The 18,701-nt window shown below is 43.0% G+C and overlaps 1 long non-coding RNA gene across 1 annotated transcript; it reads left to right on the top strand.

Moving 5' to 3' along the window:
* Positions 1-14,509: 14,509 nt before the first annotated feature.
* LOC141997383 (uncharacterized) lies at positions 14,510-18,021 on the top strand. The gene is made up of 3 exons (XR_012641720.1): positions 14,510-15,044; positions 15,536-15,605; positions 17,083-18,021. It is a non-coding gene; the product is annotated as an uncharacterized LOC141997383 (long non-coding RNA).
* Positions 18,022-18,701: the final 680 nt, after the last annotated feature.

Raw genomic sequence — 18,701 nt, 5'->3', positions numbered from 1 at the left:
TCCAGCTAGCCCTGCCCCACGCCCCTGTCTGCAGCTGGCCCCACGTCCACTGGTTCCCTGCAGTTCCCAGGGCAGTAACCCTGCACACCTGCTTCAATGAGGGGGGCAGGGAGCAGCTGGGACCCACACATGTGCACACCCTAGGGTGACCAGACAGCAAGTGTGAAAAATCAGGACAGGGGGTGGGAGGTAATAGGAGCCTATATAAGAAAAAGACCTCAAAATCGGGACTGTCCCTATAAAATCGGGACATCTGGTCACCCCCAGGGAGTGGCGGGGACCCACACGTGTGAAACGGCGCTCATTTCTAGTTCAGGCCCATATTTTTTAAAAAGAGCTTTAGGCAGGGTTAACATACATCCGTATTTTCCCGGACAGGTCAGGCTTTTTGGTTCTTAAATCATTTAAAAATTCCTCCTGCGAAAATACAGATGTATGGAAAGCCTGTTGGTACAAAAAATACATACTGGGGCACATCCCTTAAATCAGAACTTTTTATAGGGAACCGGTTGTTAAGATTTTGCTAGGGGAAAAAACAATTAGCCCTTGCTTTTACCCCTTTAGGTGCTTGATTTGACTTTAGGATTTCACAGTGTTTTAGATTCAGAGTTCAGTTTACACAGGCATCTTTTATAGGTGTACAGAAATACAGCTTGAGCTGGGTGCCGCCGGAGAGGGACCCCGCCCCTCAGAAATTGCAAGCAATTATACCCTTTACAGTTGGTAACACCGCCCTTGCCCATGTTTAAAGTTCAATTTTCTAATTTGAGTAGGGGTTTTTGCTTTTTTCCATTGGACAGTTTTGTTGCTGAGTGGACAGTCCGTTGCCGGGCGCTGGATTTGCTCTGGGAGACAGTCAGTTCTACTTCTTGTATTTTTTTTTTTTAATCTTCAGTGATAACGGGCAGTTTGAACTGGTTTTGTAGCTGCTTTTTTAGCATTTCTTTTAGATTAGCTTGACCTTGGCCTAAGGCTTTAACTACTTTAATTACTTATGCTAAGTTAGTAACTTATGCTAAGTTATAAGAACAAACTGATTGAACATTCATATAAAATAGCATATAAGCACTTTTTTATAACAGTCCCCCCTTTGATTTTGTAGGCATTCCTGCCTATTTATTCTACAATTTACTTTGCATGAGCACTTTGCAATAGCCTTGAAAAGAACGAATTAACATATTTTGCAAAAGCTTTCTAATACACAACACTGCACAACATAATATTATTAGTACAATTAATACAGGAAGGAAAATTTTAAGTAATAAACTAAACAAACCACTAAGCCATGATGATAAACCCCACCCCGAAAACAGAGTTTGCAACCAATTGCTTTTAGGGGCGGTGTAGGCAGCTTGTGCTTCTACTTCTGCGTGGGCCTCTGCCCGTACCACTTCCTAATAGACTTTATAGCTACTATTATTTACATACACACAACAACAGGACCCAATGAGAGCGCAGACCCCTCCCTGGGATGCTAAAAGGTAGTCTAAGGCCAACCTGTTTTGGAGGGAATACGTTCTGAGTTGTTGTACTTCCTTATTTAATGTTTTTACCAGTGATTCCAAACCACTAATTGAGTCTTTTAACTTCAAGGCAACCTTTTTAAGTACCATTTGAAGTCTCACGGTGTAACGGCCTATGCATGTTATGGCTGGCCCTGTTAGTAGTGGTACTAGTCCCAGAATGGAACACCCTAGGCAAACCATACCAGTGTCAGCATCCTTTTCTATACCATACAAAAAACAACACCACCAATGTAAGTTCAATAAACAGGAACACAAGAAGTCCTGGTGGGCTGTAAAGGTTTCAATAACTGGAAAGCTTAGTCCACGGGTTGGAAGTGGCGTTCATTTGTGAAGTGGCTCGTCCGATGGCTTGTTAGGATCAGGTGGGGGTCCCAGCGCCAACTTAACGTAGCTATGATGGATTTAGGAACCTTTACCTGCAAAGGAGTGGTGGCAGATGGTGGGACTAATGTTTGTGGCTGTAAGGCATCTTTGGTATTTATCATTCGGAAGACAATTAGGGAGGACAGTGCATTTTGATGGTACTTGCCCACAAGCACAGATTTTAACCCCTGGAATAAACCCACCTTACCACTTTACTCCACATTTCCAAGAATACATTTTGCAACTTCCTCCCTGCCAATGTACAATGCTCTGTCTTTGCCACCAAGGCCAATTTTTAATGTTTTTTGCAGTTAGGAATTTTTGGATTTTGGTGGTTTCAGCAGAGCAGGCGTTCTTTTTTCTCTTTTGGAACAGTTATGGTTTTGCATTATACAGGGGAGAGGTTACTAGCACGTTACCCTGTAGTGCTTTGGTTTTTTTAGCAAATACTGAATGCAGGTTAGCTTTGTCAGTGGACAAGGGAGAGGTTACTAGCACTTTACCTTGTCCTTTTCCCTGCTGTTCAAAAGGAGGAAAGAAAAAACCCAGAAGGAGGGACAGGCTGATCAGTAGTTAAAGTGAAGTTATTTTAAGGTGAAGGGGTTTTTTTGCAGTAAGAAGCATGGGTCCAGGCAGTCAGTCCTTGGCACTTTACAGTGGTGTTGGTAGTTAGCAGGACTTAATAAGGGCCTTTTCAGCATGGGGCCAGAGTAGTCTTTTGTTGATGGACCTTTATGTAGACCCAGTCACCTGGTTTTAACAAATGGCAGGTTTGCTCAGGATCCTTGGAGCAGGACTTTTTTCACCTGTAAATACAGAGACCTAACACATTTTATTAATGTCTGGCAGTGTTTTGCAGATTTTACAGCTGCTTGGGCACATTTAAGCCCCCCTCTTTCTTGGCTGTCAGCCAAATTCTAGCTGCAAGTAGTGTCCTTGGGCAGGCCAGTGTCTTATCTTTGGACCGAGCCTGCCAGCTACAGGGTTGAATTAGCTCGTTCTTTGTTTTTTTTTCTTTTTCCCTTCTTGACTTTTATTAACCTGCAAAGGAAACTTTTACTTTCCACTCACACACCTTTGTTTAAAAATGAACACATATACATCGCCCATTATACAGCACTTTAGTCTTATTGTTTAATGTATGCCACGTACACCCTTTTAGGAAAATGACTTTATTATGGAGCTTTGGAGCAACAAGCCAGGACAAGCACACCCACTTTTGAGGAGTTTACTTGGTACACCCTCTGGTGTTCAATAGCTTTTCTTCCTCCCCAGCCCTTTGGCTAGAAATTTGAGGTAGCCAGAAGGATTTCATGTATAATAGGGGGAGTGGGTTAACCTTTCATGTCCTTGCTTCCAAAGACTATTGGTGTGCGAATTTTAACAACAATTTTTTAATTAAAAGATTTGGCCAATGAAATTTCTTTTTCTTACTTAAGCAAATGTATTAAACTTTAGTATATCACATTTTTCTGATATTATTCAAACACTTTGTATTTCAAGTTGAATAAAACAAGTATTTGCATTTTGATTTAACCCTTCTATTTAGTTTTAAACTAAACTGTCCTATGAAAAATTAAACACAGCAATTCTGGCCACAAGACAAACACAAGAAGAACATAGAACACAGAACACAATTTCTATTGTGCCAGTAAATTCATGATATGTTGAATTGCTTTTCAGCTGGCATCAGTTTTCTCTGATTTTTTGAAAGACAAAAAGAACATAGATCTACCCCTTTTGGGCAGCCAATCATTGCTTAAAATATTTTCTTTTTATACAAATACTTTTGTTAATTGCAGGCAAAACAGAGGAATTACACATTTTTTTTGTATTTGTTTCATAGGCAGCCCAGGTTTTAGTGGCTTCTACCTTATCAGTTAGGTAATTTACATTAAAACAAATGCTTTCCGGCTTGCTTCTAGATCCACAGCCTAAAGATTCTTACTTTAAAAAGGGCACAATAAACTTTACCAGACTTTTGATTGCGTTTTATTTTTAACTTCTGCTGTCAAACACACAGTGACCTGAAAAAGAAGACACCACCTATTGTAGCCCCTTGGAGCCTGATAAGATATTAATTAAGTAGCACTGTATAATTGCATTCCTTTGGAAAAGGGCCCATTTTCCTTAAAAATGGCTGCAAAGAAACCAAGAGTTCTTTTTTTTCTACTATTTCACAAAGTTCAACTGCTTAATTCTTTCCAGCAACTACAGAGTTAACTTTTTACTTTCCTTTTTTAAATCACTTGCTTATTTTCCAAAACGACACCCAATTAACTTAGATTTTACCATTCCAAGTATTATTTCGGGATTTACGTTTCCCATTCCTGTAATTATTTACTTCTCTTTTTCCACTATGCCCTCCAAGTTTCCAACCTGTTTTCCAATTTTTTTATCTGTTGCCTGCCGGCTTGGGCCCGATCCTGTTTTTCTTTCTGAACTGTTCCTTCCATGAGCACCAGCTTTATCCCACTACTAATTTAACAAGGAGGGTGGGCTTCTTAACTAGCCCCCCAGCCCCCTGGTCTCTTCTCTTAAATATTCTCACTCACAAGGGCTACCCGAGTCCTCCCCTGTGAGGCTTGTCACCTGGACAGAACGCACGGCCAGTTGGCAAGCAAGAAGGTGACGGGCATAAGTCAGAAAGCCGAGGGTAAGCCGGAGGAGGGGCAGAAGCAGGCATAGCACAGAGCGGGGCTGGAGACCCCTGAGATGACTAAGAAAAGGAGGAGGAAAGAGGACGTCCTTTCGCACGTGACTAAGCCCAGTTGTCCCATACATACCAATAATCCATTTGTTTGGGAAACCTATTTTTCAATTGTTGGCGTAAAAAGGTTAATTTTTGTAAATTAAAAGTCCCTATGCCTGGCCATCGCTCCGCAGGATTACCACCGTTGGTTAAAAACGGCCAGTCCTCCTGACACAGCTCTACCAGCTTCTTTTTCCCTAGCCCCTTGGTACCATCAATGCTCCTCCAATTTCCCAGCACTTCGGACAAGGGTGTCCCCTTTTCCACGCCCGAAGAATTACCCATTTTATATTCTCCTTGGGCTGTGCTTTATGCTGATCAGGCCACGCACCCTTTCCAAGTGCACTCTACCTATATTACCTTGGGCTGCGCTTTATGCTGATCAGGGCACACACCCGTTCCAAGTGCACTTTAACCAGAAACCTAAATTTGGAATTTAGAATGTGGGAATTTAAGACTCACCCTTCGGTGCCCCTCGCTGCCAAAGATCCCAGATGAACTCACCCGTTGGCGCCAGGTGGATGTTTGGAGGCGAGAGGCCCCGACGATGGTCGCCTAGAGTCCTGCTGCGGTCGCCAAACTGTTAGAGGAAAGAACAATTAACCCTTGCTTTTACCCCTTTAGGTGCTTGATTTGACTTTAGGATTTCACAGAGTTTTAGATTCAGAGTTCAATTTACACAGGCATCTTTTATTGGTGTACAGAAATACAGCCTGAGCTGGGTGCCGCCGGAGAGGGACCCCGCCCCTCAGAAATTGCAAGCAATTATACCCTTTACAGTTGGTAACACCGCCCTTGCCCATGTTTAAAGTTCAATTTTCTAATTTGAGTAGGGGTTTTTGCTTTTTTCCACTGGACAGTTTTGTTGCTGAATGGATAGTCCATTGCCGGGCGCTGGATTTGCTCTGGGAGACAGTTCTACTTCTTGCATTTTTTTTTATCTTCAGTGATAACGGGCAGTTTGAACTGGTTTTGTAGCTGCTTTTTTAGCATTTCTTTTAGATTAGCTTGACCTTGGCCTAAGGCTTTAACTACTTTAATTACTTATGCTAAGTTAGTAACTTATGCTAAGTTATAAGAACAAACTGATTGAACATTCATATAAAATAGCATATAAGCACTTTTTTATAACAGATTTTGGCAGCTCATCACTGGACAGAGGGACCTAGACAAATTAGAGGATTGGGACAAAAGATATCTGATGAGATTCAACAAGGACAAGTGCAGCGTCCTGCACTTCGGACGGAAGAATCCCATGCACTGCTGCAGACTAGGGACCGAGTGGCTAGGCAGCAGTTCTGCAGAAAAGGACCTAGGGGTTACAGTGGACGAGAAGCTGGATATGAGTCAACAGTGTGCCCTTGTTGCCAAGAAGGCTAGCGGCATTTTGGGCTTTATAAGTAGGAGCATTGCCAGCAGATCGAGGGATGTGATCATTCCCCTCTATTCGGCATTGGTGAGGCCTCATCTGGAGTACTGTGTCCAGTTTTGGGCCCCACACTATAAGAATGCTCTGGCTGGGACGATTTAGCTGGGGATTGGTCCTGCTTTGAGCAGGGGGTTGGACTAGATGACCTCCTGAGATCCCTTCCAACCCTGATATTCTATGATTCTATGATATTTGTTGCCTGATGTTTTCCATTAGAAATATGGTATACCATTCAGTTTCCACTTAGTATCAGGGCTGGCTCCAGCTTTTTTGCTGCCCCAAGTGGCAAAGAAAAAAAAAAAGAAAAAAAGAAGAAGCAGAGCCTGCTGCCGAATTGCCACCGAAGATGTGGACGTGCCGCCCCAATCATTGACAGAGTGCCGCCCCTTTCTATTGGCTGCCCCAGGCACCTGGTGCCTGGAGCTGGCCCTGCTTAGTATAGCCTCATTTAAAGGTTTATGGATCCGCTGAAAAGCAGATTAAATCTACCTTTAAACTTTTATAACAGAGAATCACCATTTTTCAGAGACAAGTGATTTTCCAGCTGCTGGGAAGAGAATGCCTTTATTCATTCAAAATAAAATCTTTGGGGAATAACTTGCTTAGTTTAATCCTGGAGGCACAACACTGTCACTGCACATGTCTTTAGGTCCCTAAAAAGATTGCTTACTGGGAGGTTAAGGGCTTATTTAACATCATAACGGGATTAACCAGACTACTGCTCTCTCAGGGACACTTATCCTTTGGTAACAATTCTCAACTACTGAATGACTGTTAAACATGAAGGATGTGAAGACAATGATATTGTTTAAAAAATGACATTAGAATCTACTGCAAATCAAAACTGATATTCCACTCCCCAGTACAATACTATGGGCCTTTAATCTTAAACAAACAAACAAAGAAATTAATACAGAAGCTCCACAAACTGAGAAACAATTTACTAAAGCTGAAACACTGAAATTAATTAAGCAAAGATGTGGTTATATGCTATCTTACACTTTAGTCCAATTCCTAATATTTTTTTACTTCCTTTCTGATACATTTATATTACTATAAAGTCTTCTCTCTTACCACTAGAAGAGGAAACATTCATAATGCCTTACTTAGATTATTTTCTAAAGAGCAAATACTATCATTTCAAATATTTATATTCTTATGTGGCTTGGTACCTCAGTGTGAGTAACTAAATCAATTTTGAAATATTTACAAAACTACCATTAAAATATTTTACAAAATAAAGGGTCAGCGGAACTCAAAACCAGAATATTAGAACAAAACTACAGTAATTCTGAAAAATTGTTTTTCACTATGTTTACATAATGCAGCCATGCCCTAAATAGTGTGTGCATGTGTGTGTCTGCACCTTTCAGATTATTGGGTGCAGCATACACTGTGCATTCCATTTTTAGATGTGATAACTGGCCAATGACTTCCAAATATGATTATACTACAACTAGCCCAAAACATTTATTTCAAATATTAAATTTCCACTTAAAATAATTGAATAAACTAATCAAAGAACAAGACAAGGTGGTTAGGGACTATTTAGAAAAGCTGGACGTGCACAAGTCCATGGGGCCGGACGAGTTGCATCCGAGAGTGCTAAAGGAATTGGCGGATGTGATTGCAGAGCCATTGGCCATTATCTTTGAAAACTCATGGCGAACGGGGGAAGTCCCAGATGACTGGAAAAAGGCTAACGTAGTGCCAATCTTTAAAAAAGGGAAGAAGGAGGATCCTGGGAACTGCAGGCCAGTCAGCCTCACCTCAGTCCCCGGAAAAATCATGGAGCAGGTCCTCAAGGAATCAATCCTGAAGCACTTAGAGGAGAGGAAAGTGATCAGGAACAGTCAGCATGGATTCACCAAGGGAAGGTCATGCCTGACTAATCTAATCGCCTTCTATGATGAGATTACTGATTCTGTGGATGAAGGGAAAGCAGTGGATGTATTGTTTCTTGACTTTAGCAAAGCTTTTGACACGGTCTCCCACAGTATTCTTGTCAGCAAGTTAAAGAAGTATGGGCTGGATGAATGTACTATAAGGTGGGTAGAAAGTTGGCTAGATTGTCGGGCTCAACGGGTAGTGATCAATGGCTCCATGTCTAGTTGGCAGCCGGTGTCAAGTGGAGTGCCCCAGGGGTCAGTCCTGGGGCCGGTTTTGTTCAATATCTTCATAAATGATCTGGAGGATGGTGTGGATTGCACTTTCAGCAAATTTGCGGATGATACTAAACTGGGAGGAGTGGTAGATACGCTGGAGGGCAGAGATAGGATACAGAGGGACCTAGACAAATTGGAGGATTGGGCCAAAAGAAACCTGATGAGGTTCAATAAGGATAAGTGCAGGGTCCTGCACTTAGGACGGAAGAACCCAATGCACAGCTACAGACTAGGGACCGAATGGCTAGGCAGCAGTTCTGCGGAAAAGGACCTAGGGGTTACAGTGGACAAGAAGCTGGATATGAGTCAGCAGTGTGCCCTTGTTGCCAAGAAGGCCAATGGCATTTTGGGATGTATAAGTAGGGGCATAGCGAGCAGATCGAGGGACGTGATCGTTCCCCTCTATTCGACATTGGTGAGGCCTCATCCGGAGTACTGTGTCCAGTTTTGGGCCCCACACTACAAGAAGGATGTGGATAAATTGGAGAGAGTCCAGCGAAGGGCAACAAAAATGATTAGGGGTCTGGAACACATGACTTATGAGGAGAGGCTGAGGGAACTGGGATTGTTTAGTCTGCAGAAGAGAAGAATGAGGGGGGATTTGATAGCTGCTTTCAACTACCTGAGAGGTGGTTCCAGAGAGGATGGTTCTAGACTATTCTCAGTGGTAGAAGAGGACAGGACAAGGAGTAATGGTCTCAAGTTGCAGTGGGGGAGGTTTAGGTTGGATATTAGGAAAAACTTTTTCACTAGGAGGGTGGTGAAACACTGGAATGCGTTACCTAGGGAGGTGGTAGAATCTCCTTCCTTGGAAGTTTTTAAGGTCAGGCTTGACAAAGCCTTGGCTGGGATGATTTGATTGGGGATTGGTCCTGCTTTGAGCAGGGGGTTGGACTAGATGACCTCCTGAGGTCCCTTCCAACCCTGATATTCTCTGATTCTATGATTCTATGAAGACTTGAATGTCATCTTCTGGAACATTCACTTTCACAAAATAAACTTAGAAAGTAGACCAGATAATTTAAATAACTACATTGCAAGGGAGAAAAAAGCAGGTAGCATAGCCTTTCTGATCCACTGATATAATACTGCGTTAAATAGTCCATTTAGCATGCTTTCATCTATGAAAGCATGTCTTCTATGACGATAATGCTGATGTTATACCCAACTCTGAGAATCTTTATTTAATAAATAAATAGCAGATGGCAATCCTTGATTTTGCTACATAAAAAAATAATATTGGAATGAAAGGGTAGTTGTGCAGGGCTAAAACAAACTGTTGCATCCGATGAAGTGAGCCGTAGCTCACGAAAGCTTATGCTCAGATAAATTGGTTAGTCTCTAAGGTGCCACAAGTCCTCCTGTTCTTGTTGGAACTATGTGTCCTATAAATTAAAATATGAAACCCTCACTGTCGGTGTTACTGAATTGGCTCTATCCAACTAATCCGCCTTTTTTTTTCTATTGAAGCAACTTTTCTTAAAAAATACATGCACCAGCACTCTCACAAGACAGTGAATTTGTAAAGGTTGAAGTTATCAGAACCCTTTGATTTTATTACAAATTATATTTCATTCTTGAAAGCTTGCTCCTGAAAACTTAAATGTATTAGAGTAAATAAAAATCCTTCTCTTTGCACTCCCTCTATTTCAGGGGACAAGCATTAGCTACAAATTCTGTTGTGCAAGGTTTGAGCCAGTTCCTGTAACTTCATTATTTAAAGAAGTTTGAGTAACCAGTTTGTTTCAACAGCTACTTCTGGTCTGCAAACTGGAAAAGTGTTGTCAGCGAAGGAATTATTGGCTAAGAGTTGAAACCATAAATGTGGCAAGGTTCAGAGGTCTTCCTTAGGACTACTTGTAAAATAAAAGAAATACCAGAACTAAAATAAGAACATTGCCACACAAAGGCAACTTGTTGCATGCTGGTTGTCTTGCTCTGTCTCCCTCCTTCCCCTCATCTCTCTCTCTCTCTGCCTTCCCCCAATGAATAACACACATTATGATTTCTTTAAATAAATAGACTGTTTAGTAAAATGAAGTAGCAGCTACCAAGCTGGTGAGGTTACTCTGAGCCTGATCTTGCGAAAAAGAACTTGCATGTGGCACTTGCATTGAGATCAAGGGAACTTGTGTGCTGGAAACGCTTGCAAGACAGGGTCTATTGCCTATAAAATACCCTAAGAATCACAAGCCACTCCATTCTTTGGGCATGAATACTAGTTTCCCCCACCTCTTTTTTTTTTTTAAACAATGACTAGATTACCAAACATAAATAACAGCTAAGCCATCTCAGTTCCATCATGTCCGGTTGCTCCAGTGAGTGTTGCACTAGATTTAAGTGTTATTTCAGTAAGCTATATTTTCACAATAGATCCCAAAAGCAGCAATAATGGTTTAGAGAAGTGTGGCAAGTTTGTAATCCATAATAATGTAATTCCTTAAAAAAGAAAAAAGCTGCATCGTTTGCTCTGCTCTGTAATGCTATACAGAGTGGCCTCCCTCAAACCATTCCATGTAAGTCCCAATTCAAAGAATGCTGCTGCAATGGAAGATGAAAGCAGATGACACTATGACATACTGTTCTGTGTGGGAACAAAGCTGTGTATGGGTGCAGTTCTTTTTTTTTTGTACCACAGTTTCATTTTACTACAGTTTGCTGAGCTTTCTATAACTGTTTTCATATGAACTTTACCTAATTCATGATGGTTTATACCAGTGGTTCTCAAACTTTTTTTTTCACGGACCACTTGAAAATTGCTGAGGGTCTCAGTGGACCACTTAATGATCTTTCCAAATCTTGTTTGTACCGTTAGCTAACTATTGTAAAGCGCTTTGGATAAAAACACTATATAAAAAAAACCTTATAATAATTAATATTTTTTGTTCAACAAATAAATGCACACAACTCATATTTTAATATCAGTAGTCTTACCTTTCTAATGTGATGGATGTGCCCTCTCTCCCCTGCCGTGGCAGTCCCCGAGCTGGGGCTGGGAAGGAGGACCGTCTCTCCCCAGCAACCGCAGCTCTGGAGCTGGGGAAAGTCACCTCTTTCTCTGGCCACCACAGCCCTGCATGTCCCCAATTCCCCCCACCCCTCTTCTCATCCCACTGCCCCCTCCACCTATCCCCTATTCCCCCCCAAGGCCACCACCTCACCTTACATGTGCATCTTCTCCAGGGTCTAGACACCTAATTAGTGGAGCCAAGCCTGCTTGGCTTCACTAATTAGGTGGCCCTTCATTCTTATGTGTGCAGCCGCCCAGGCACACACCGTAGAGGGAACTATCCACAGACCACCTGAATGGAGCTCGCGGACCACTGGTAATGTTATTTAGATGGAGAGAAAAGTACCATTGATAAACTGAACCCCAGGAAGAACTTCTGCCAAAACAAGCCAGTGAATCAGAAACCCAGGGCAGTAAGAATGACCTGCCAGCACACAGCAGACTGCTAGTGTGACACCAGGGTAAGCAATGATGATTACTGGGCACTTACTGCACCTCCACAGGTACCTCGCCCCCCGGTTACACCTGGACCCTGCTGCTATGGGGGGGGGGTCTCTCAGCCTGTGTCTGTGGCTGGGACATGACGTCACAGGGAGCAGGTCACCAGAAATTCAGAAACTGGGCTGAGAACCTGGGTGGGCCGAGGAGAAGTGAAGCAGTGCAGTGTGGGAGCTGTAGTGTCTCCTGGCCTATATCTCCCATCGGTGATTGCGAGAGATCTCCTGCAGGATATGGGGCAGGACAAGGGTGTTTGGTTTTGTGTGAGTAGAAAGTTGGCAACCCTCTACAACCATCCCCCTTCCAGCTGCACCCTGCCCCTCCCCCACCCTGCTGCACCCTGACCTGGCCCTTCCCAGCTGCAATCTTCCCCCACCCCACCCCTCACCCCACCAGCAGCTACAAGCATGTGTTGTGCTGCTCCCCTGCTCCCTTGTTAGCAGGAGCAGGGCTAAGCCCTGTTTGGGCCCGGTCTGCAGGACAGATTTCTGCCCTTAGAGGTCAGAGCCCTTTGGGAGTCACTGAAGGGAAGGTCTGCAGTATAAACAAGTTGCCCAGTAACTGTGAATTAGAATCTGTTGCTGCACCAAGACAAGTATATTTCAAAGGGATATGTGAACTGGGGTTATGTGTTAGCATCAGCCAGAGCTTTTCATTCACATATTTCAAAGGAAGGAGTGTGTCATCAGTCCCACACTACAGATGGCAAGACAAGCAGAGGATATTTTTCCAATAGCCATTCACTAGTAGGTGATGTGTGTGTGACTGTGCCCCCCATAAGGCTTTATGGAAATATGCTTATGAATGTATATATGACATAACTAGAATATGTTTTATGCTACATATGCCATGTAACATATCTCTGTAAAAGTTATGATCTTCTGAATCTATTAATCCTATTTGTATGCATGTATCATTTTTGTATTCAAAGTTATGAATATTGGCTGTGAACTGGCTTGATTTTTAAGTAGCGTTTGTAAAGCATTTGGTCAGCTTCTTGAGAAAGTGCAAATTAAGTGCCCAGTCAAGAAGCACTTAAGGGACAATGGATCTTGGAAGGCTCCAATCCACATAAGAAGTCTACATGAGGACGTTCAAGGTAGCAGGTAAGCAATGGCTGCTGCCTGTAAAAACTGAGTCATGCATGGACATGTGACTTGCCCATGTGACTCCAAGACTCCATCTTGGAGCTGGACTTTGCATAGGAGAGAGGAGGGGGTCTCCACCCATAAGAGAAAGTCTATTTAAAACCCTGGGAGACCCCTCCATTTGGTCTTCAGCTGGCCAAAGAGAGAGCCTCTCCACCCCCAAGGATACCTGAAAGAAACTGGAACAAAGGACAGTAAGTACAGGGGGTGTGAGTGATTGTTGGACCCAGACTAGAAGGAGGCTAGTCTGTAAAAGGAAGCTTACTGGAATTCCTCTAAGGGTGAGGTTTTTATCTGCATTCAGTTTTATTACTGTATTAGACATAGATTTGCATGTTCTATTTTATTTTGCTTGGTAATTCACTTTGTTCTGTCTGTTATTACTTGGAACCACTTAAATCCTACTTTCTCTATTTAATAAAATCACTTTTTACTTATTAATTAACCCAGAGTATGTATTAATACCGGGGGGGGGGGCAAACAGGTGTGCATCTCTCTCTCTCAGTGTTATAGAGGGCAAACAATTTATGAGTTTACCCTGTATAAGCATTATACAGGGTAAAATGGATTTATTTGGGGTTTGGACTCCATTGGGAGTTGAGCATCTGAGTGTTAAAGACAGGAACACTTCTTAACCTGCTTTCAATTAAGCCTACAACTGTTAGGGGACGTGGTTCAGACCTGGGTTTGGGTTTGCAGCGGGCTAGCAGGTCTGCTCAAACCAGGCAGGGCACTGGAGTCCCAAGCTGGCAGGGAAAGCAGGGGCAGAAGTAGTCTTGGCACATCAGTTGGCAGCCCCAAACGGGTTCTGTGATCCAACCCGTCACACTGCATAAGTACATAAAATTGCTTGATTCGTACTAAATATTTAAACAAGCGGCCAAAAAGTCTCATGAATCAAGATAATGTGGAAAGTAACACATGAAATTAAAATGCAGATACTGGGTTTTACTGGTGATTATTACTTCCTCCAGAAATAAAAACTTCCAAGGAAGCTCCAGATTATTAATAAATTTCTTATAAATTACCTATCAAATTAAACTAGTTTTGAAGCAGTAACCAAAGCTCTTTAATGGGTATAAATTTCAAATAATAATTACCCTATACTGGTAGCTAATGTGGGGCTTAAAATATGTCTTTGAATTAAAAACCAGGGCTAACAATTATATAACTGTATATTGTATTTTTCTTTTAAGACAAGGTTAAACATTTTTTATCTGGGAAGATGATTGAAGCTGGTCATGTCAGTGCTGTGTTTACTGTCTGTTCATTTACTTTGCACAACAGAATTGCTTTGATACTATTGTTTCTACAAAACTTTACAGGCCCAACAGTCAAAACAGGGCATATGTCTTCCCCGGAGGAAGGTTGGTTCCCAGGAGAGTGATCTGCCTGTAAACAGAGATGCTCAGCCCTTGCCTGTCTCCTCTTAAACATTACTGGGTTTGAGTCACTGGTTTCCATTTTCTCCTTCTCTGTACTTGATCTTGGTTTCCTTCAGAGAACATGAGCCTACTAGCAAGTGACGGTCCTCTCTGGGCGTAAAGAGAAGTGTGGCCCAGTAGGCCATCTTACCTCTATTATATTCACTGCTTTGCATTATTATACATTTATTATATGTAGCAGTAATGCAAAGAACCTACAGGCCTGTATCCTGTAAGACATTGGCTTCAGCAGTTAGCATGACGCTTGAGGCCTATGAACTTTGGCATAGATAAATTTAGGTAACTCATAAGTTTTGGGGAACTGGAAGTACAGTGCAGGGGGGAATTTTGTCCATAATGACATGAGCCAACCACAGAACATGAACTAACACCAGCTTCTGGAAAGTTTTGGATGGAACATCCGACCGCAAAAGTGCCATGGCAACAAATTGACATATATGATAATTGGGTGAAATCATAAATACACTAACCTATAGAAGAAGGACACCTTAACATTGGTAAGGGGAGGAAATACAAATAAGGAAGAGGGGAGAAACCCCTATTGAATATGCATTAGACATGGTAACATCAGCATAACATATTATAAAAGTGGCATCCCAGGGCAGTAGGGGAGAGAGATGTAGCCCTTGGGAAGGGCCAGAGTGATGGCCACTGATGAGGATGAGGAAGATGATGGCTAACATTTCAGATTGTGCTGAAAGGGATGGTGTGAGTATGGATATTTTAATGTACTTTCTGTATTATCTCTATCTACCTTATTGAGTTAGAGTGTGTGTGACTTTGCGAAATGTATTAATAAATTATTTATATGTAAATATAAAAGCATTCCTATAGTGTGAGTGTTGTACCTGTGCACATTGGTGTTCCCAACTCTATAATAATTTTAATAATACTGGGCCTGATCTTGGGACAAGAACCTGTCCACCCTCAAAGTGATAACTAAAAATTTTTATTCATAATCTATAGATCAGGCTACAGAAGGAAGAGGGCCAATAGTCTCCTGTGAGGGTTGACTATTTTGGATGCTGTTTTTCACAGTACAGGAACATCCAGCTGCCCCTTCATTGTAGCTATGACTGTTGGGGGAGTGTTGTTGTGGGGAGCGTCAGACAGAACCTTTTAGAGAAGCAAGAGCATCAGCCTGTGGCAATGCGGTCTCTGGCAATAACTTTCCTTTTGTGGTTTGTTTCCTGCCATAGGAGGACCTGAGCCGAGACCTGAGAGATGGAGACCAGGGAAGTCCATTCTGTTTGGCATAGATGGCTCCAGGTAACAACAGTCCAGCTGGGAGCAGAGCAGTTGCAAGCATCCCTGAGAAACTGTTCAGTTAGAGCTTTGAGTCCAGCCCTCCTGACTGGAGACAGGTCCTTCCTGTATTAGGTGGAACTGGGTTAGCAAGAAGGTTCCTGACCACCTGTGTGTCAGGGGACAGGGGAAGATAGCTGCTGGCAGGATAGGGATGTTAATATCCAGGGCAGGGTATAATATGTCCTCCCTAGGGCGAGCTTGGATCCAGGTGGTGACTAGAGCAGGGGTTCACAAACTTTTTGTACTGGCGATCCCTTTCAGGCAGCAAGCATCTGAGAGTGACCCCCTTATTAATGAAAAACAGATTTTTATATTTAACACTATTTTAAACGCTAAATTTATAATCCTATTGTTTAAAATTAATTTACCTTTTCTAACCACTTTTAAAGTAATGATAAAACACATTTTTATCGAATTATTTTTATAAGTAGAAAAAAAATGTTTAACCAGTTACTGTTTAATACTGGGGGGGGGGGGCACAAAGAAATTTTGTCAATATCATTTTTCACTGCAGACTTAGCGCCCCATTGCCACCATTCCTTCTGCACTGCTGCTGGCAGAACTCTGTACTAGTAACTCTGCTGTAAAAAGTGAAATTAACAAAAATACAAATCTCACTTTTCAAAGTAGATTTGCTTGGTGGCTGGGAGTCTGTGAAACGTGATAGTCACAAACATGCATATATCACTCTTCACAGCAGACTTAGTGCGCCTGTGATGTGGTGACCACCTAACAAAGTACTAGGAGGGATTAAGGTGACCAGGTAGGCTAATTAACCCCACAGGCTGCATCTGGAGGAGGATCTAGGGAGCAGGGATTAATTGGAAGCAGGATCACCTGGGCAGGAACAGGAGGGGCCAGTGTAAAGCCCAGGAGCTGAAAGCAGAGGGAAGCAGCTGCAGGAAGACAGGGAAATAGATTGCAGCCGCTTCCTGAATGGAGGGAGTTGGGAGGCAAACCCAGAGTGGAGGGAAGCCAGATAACTAGGAAGAAGTCCAGGGAAACAGCAGCAAGGGGTAAGACCATGTGGAGACTTTGGCTGCTTGTCACAGGGTGCCTGGGCTGGAACCCAGTGTCGAGGGCGGGCCTGGACTATCCTACCAGCCACTGGAAAGTGGCAAAGGAATTGGAGATGGCAGCCAACAGGTCTGAAAGGACTTTGAATTCCCCTATTGGAAAAGTTTCTTTGTGACCCCCCAGAGAGCCTCAGGTGTGCCCCCCAGTTTTTCACCACTGGTGTAACCCACCTCAGCCCCCATCACCTGGCAGAGGATGGTCCTGCCCCTGACTCGCGACCTCCCATAATAACCTTGTTACCTCCTTAGTGGTTGTGACATCCAGTTTGAGAACCCTGTTATAGAATGTGGTGCTGATGGTTATCTGCTCAATGATTTATTAGCAGCTTTTTAATGTAGTTTGTGTCAATAACCCCATATAGATGTGTTACCTGTCAGCTCTTTGTTCTTGGGGAACCAGGGTGCAGTAGCCAGCCTGTCTGACTCAAGGAAGACCTTCCCCCACCCGCCCAGCCTCTGCTTGAATCAAAATGGATTAGAAGAAGGACTTACAAAAAGCAATGAAAAGGCGGTGGAAGACACACACCTGACAGGATTAAGGAAACCCCCCTAGCCTCATTTGCATCGGAGATGGGACAGAGAGGCATCTCCTTTAGCATACAGAATGAAGAGCAGAGATTCCAAGGCAAGAACTGCATGGAACTCTGGGACCAGGAAAGCACTGCATGATGGGGAATCTCTGCTCCAGATGTTATTGAACCCAGGCCTGCACACACCCAGCTCAGTAGTTACTAGACCAATTCCAGTAATAAATCCTTTATTAGTATTTAAATACTGAAGCTGTCTAATTGTATTGTGAGCTCCCTGGAAGGAACACCGCCCACAGCCAGGAATAATCAGTTCCTATTGTCTAGCCTGAACAAAACAACTTTGGTATACTCCCTTGAGCCGTCAGTTTACCCATAAACAAATCTAGTGTTCTCTCTTGAACCACTGTTCTTTCCCTACACAAACCCCTACCCATGCTCAAGTAAGCGTTCTGATGCCTGGATCCAAAAATCTGCATCAGTTCCATAAGGACTTCATCTTCTCCTTACTGATTGTGCTGGAGATTCTGCCTGTCTTCAGCGCTCTGGACCCTCAGCTACCATCACCATCTGGGACCACCGATCGATTCAAGCTTCATGGAGTGGTGAGAACTCAGCACACGTGCACGCTCTGTCTCTCTCTCTTTCAGTATAGTCTTCTGACCCTGACTTGTGTGATCAGTTATAGTTTTCTAAACCTGACTTTTATCATCAAATTTAAGTTAGATTTAATATTATAACTTTTGTTTGTTTGGCTCCCCTATGGTTATTACCTGGCAATAAATAACTTTCATGGTTAAGCTGGTTGCTTCTCTCTCTCTCTCCCACTCATGGGTGTTTTTTGGCTTCCTCATTATATCTGCAGCAGCGCTCCTTGTACCTAAGCTAAAGATCCCTGCAGTGCCCAAAAATCCTTTGGGGTTTTCTCATCAAGTGGGTTACTACCAGAATAATCGTAACATGAAAGTGGGGATAGGGACATGCTGAACCTGGAGCATATGAGGGTGGCAGCTTGGAAGTGCTGCTCAACCCAGCCTGATCAGGCATACTCTATTTCACTGCAGTGCACATGGCATATGAGGGTGACAGGTTGGAGGTGCTGCTCAATCCAGCCTACTGAGTCCAGGGACATATAAGGGGTCAGCTTGGGAGTCCTGATTAACCCGATCCTCTCAGACGCGCTCTGTTAATGTGTGTGTTCGTCTGATTCTGGGGCTGGAAGCTCCATTGGGAGGGAACTTGCAGAAGTAGAGCTCTGTATGAGAACACAAGTGACACAAGCAGTACATTGATAGAATTACAGAACCCCCTCCCCAGAAGAGTAACCCTAATAAATGAGCATACCCCAAAGTAATGGGCAAATCTGCTAACAGATGGGGTGGGATCATGTTAGCTACAGGGTGTTAAAGTGTTGAGGATTGACCAGCCAAGTGACCCATCGTTGTTGACTCTGT

This window comes from Natator depressus, chromosome 13 (assembly GCF_965152275.1).
Source record: "Natator depressus isolate rNatDep1 chromosome 13, rNatDep2.hap1, whole genome shotgun sequence".
Lineage (NCBI taxonomy): Eukaryota > Metazoa > Chordata > Testudines > Cheloniidae > Natator > Natator depressus.
This window is presented reverse-complemented; position numbering and strand designations above follow the sequence as displayed.